The 2,891-nt window shown below is 53.6% G+C and overlaps 1 pseudogene; it reads left to right on the top strand.

Annotated features, from left to right (window-relative positions):
- The first annotated feature begins 412 nt into the window (after positions 1–412).
- On the top strand, positions 413–1,620 carry LOC123076485 (uncharacterized; annotated as a pseudogene).
- The last annotated feature ends 1,271 nt before the right edge of the window (positions 1,621–2,891 follow it).

Raw genomic sequence — 2,891 nt, 5'->3', positions numbered from 1 at the left:
TTCGAAATCCACGGTCAAATACTCCGGATTTGCAAGATTTGAGAAGGATTTGAGAGGGGGGAGAGGAGGGGCGCAAGTCTAAGGGTTTGGGTGGGGTGGGGGTGTGTGGGGTGGGGGTGGGAGGGGAGAGAGGGTGGGGCCGGCCGAAGTGGAACACAGACTGTGCAGCGCCTAAGAGACGGGCGATGCACATTACAAGTGTGGCGCCTAGGCCTTAGGCGCTGCAGTGCTGTCTGTGAGGCTGCAACTGGACCAGGGCTGCCACGCTGGCAGGAGGTGCGACGCCCAAGGTAAGGGCGCTGCATAGTAGCGTGCGGCGCCTAGCTTTCGGGCACCACACGAAAGGGTCAGCAGAGTGAAATTTTTTCGAAAGCAGGTCAGTTTGTGATTTGATTTCGCGTCAAATATGTGATTTCTGCCGCACGCCGAGGGGAAGCACCGGGCCGCGGAGGGGCTCCTTGATGCGCTGCGCGAGGACGAGACGAGCCTGTTGTCGGCGCTCGGCCGTGGCAACGTGGCCGCGCTGGTGCAGCTGCTGACGGCGACAGCGCCCAAGATCAGTGGAGAAGCGCGGCCACTGTGCTCTGCTTGCTTGCCGAGTCCGGCAGCTACGAGGGCTTGCTGGTGTTGGAAGGCGCGTCACCGCCGCTCATCCGGCTGGCAGAGTCCGGCAGCCTTGTTGGCCGGGAGAAGGCCGTCATCACGCTGCAGCGTCTGTCCATGTCACCCGAGATTGCCCGCGCAATCGTCGGCCACAACGGCGTCCGTCCACTCATCGAAATCTGCCAGAGCGGGGACTCCATCTCACAATCCGCGGCGGCGGGCACGCTCAAGAACCTCTCCGCGGTGCCGGAGGTCCGGCAAGCGCTCGCCGAGGAAGGCATCGTGCGCGTGATGATCAGCCTGCTCGACCGCGGCATCGTGCTCAGCTGGGTTCCAAACTTCCAAGGGGTACGCGGCGGAGTGCCTGCAGAACTCCACGTCGAGCAACGACAACCTGCGGCGCGCCGTGGTGTCCGAGGGCGCGCTGCCTAGCCTGCTCGCCTACCTCGACGGCCCGCTGCCGCAGGAGTCCGCCCTGGGCGCGCTTCGCAACCTCGTGTCCGCCGTCTCACCGGATAGCCTCGTGTCCCTCGGCGTGCTCCCGCGGCTCGCGCACGTGCTCCGTGGGCGCGCAGCAGGCGGCTGCGGCGGCCATCTGCAGGATCTCCAGCTCCCCGGAGATGAAGCGCCTGGTGGGCGAGCACGGGTGCATGTAGCTGCTGGTGCGGCTGCTGGAGGCCAAGTCGAACGGCGCGCGGGAGGTGGCGGCGCAGGCGACGGCGGCCTTGATGAGCTGCCCGGCGAACGCGATGGGCGTGAAGAAGGACGAGAAGAGCGTGCCGAACCTGGTGCAGCTGCTGGACCCGAGCCCAGGGTACACGTACGGCCAAGAAGTAGGCCATCTCGTGCCTCCTGTCGCTGTCGGCGAGCAAGAGGTGCAAGAAGCTGATGATCGCGCAGGGCGCCATCGGGTACCTGAAGAAGCTCTCCGAGATGGACGTGGCAGGCGCCAAGAAGCATCGGGTGCCTGAAGAAGCTCATGTCTGCCGCCTGGTGATGAGAAAGGCCGGGAATTAATGCTGCAGCGGCAGCACGGAGGGGAACATTTTACATATGTACCCTATATGAAAAAAAATAGCAATTCAACAAAAAGTTGAAAATTTCTGAAAATATTTTTGTAATAAACCTGACCTTTCATTGTATTAGCAAGAAAAGTTTCACAAAAAGAAAATTCCTCTTTGACTTCTTAAAAAAAACAAATTTTCGGTCAAAATAGCGTGTATATACATGCAGGAGCCAAAGGGTATTTCCCGTAGCAGCACCCGGTATATACTACTAGTACGTTTCTGCCTCGATCGTTGTTGAGAAATACACATTGGTTGCAAAGTTTCATCATGAGGTGACATTCACGTAAAACGTGGCAAAAAAAAACCGATGCTCCAATATGTTTTCAAAAATAATATTTTTGGAGATTAAAACGTCTGTAAATGTTTGACACCAAAAAAATTCATTTTTAAATAGATTTTTTATTTGACTGTTTATCCGATCTCACATGAGCTTGGGATCAGAACAACTGTGTCCATGTGATACTACCAACTTTCATGCTCACATGATACCAATTCAAAAGAGTCAAATTTAAACATTTCAAAAGTTCCAAAAAAATGTGAATGGTCACAACAAATATGTATACAACCTCTAAAAATTTCAGATCCCAATTCAAAGTATACAAATAGAAACAAAAAAGACAAATTCAGATGTAAACAATCCAGTTTTTGGCACGACTCATGTTTTTGTCTTTATTGACATTATTGATGTTGAATTTGTCCCTTTTTTGTTTCTCAATGTATAATTTGAATTGAGTATGAAATTTTTAGGGGTTGTAGACATATGTGTTGTGAACATTCACAATTTCTTTCGAATATATTTGGAACATTTAAGTTTGACTTTTTCGAATTGGTATCATGGGATCATGTAAGTGATGGTACCACCAGATATTCCCCCCATTGTCCCCAACCTTCTAGCCATGACCTTCTATCCCCCGAGCCGCCACTAGTAGGAAAAGGGGCTTTTACCTCGGTTTGTAAGGGCCTTTTGTCCCGGTTTTTGAACCGGGACTAAAGGGTCGTTACTAAAGCCCTAACCCTTTAGTCCCGGTTCTTACACGAACCGGGACAGAAGGTCCTCCACGTGGCCGCTGCTGCCAGCCCAGGCAGGGGGGCCTTTGGTCCCGGTTGGTGCCACCAACCGGGACCAATAGGCAGGGCCTTTTGTCCCGGTTGGTGTCACCAACCGGGACCAATAGGCATCCACGCGTCAGCATTTCAGGGGCTGGGGTTTTTGTTTTTTTT

Source organism: Triticum aestivum, chromosome 3D (genome assembly GCF_018294505.1).
Source record: "Triticum aestivum cultivar Chinese Spring chromosome 3D, IWGSC CS RefSeq v2.1, whole genome shotgun sequence".
Lineage (NCBI taxonomy): Eukaryota > Viridiplantae > Streptophyta > Magnoliopsida > Poales > Poaceae > Triticum > Triticum aestivum.
This window is presented reverse-complemented; position numbering and strand designations above follow the sequence as displayed.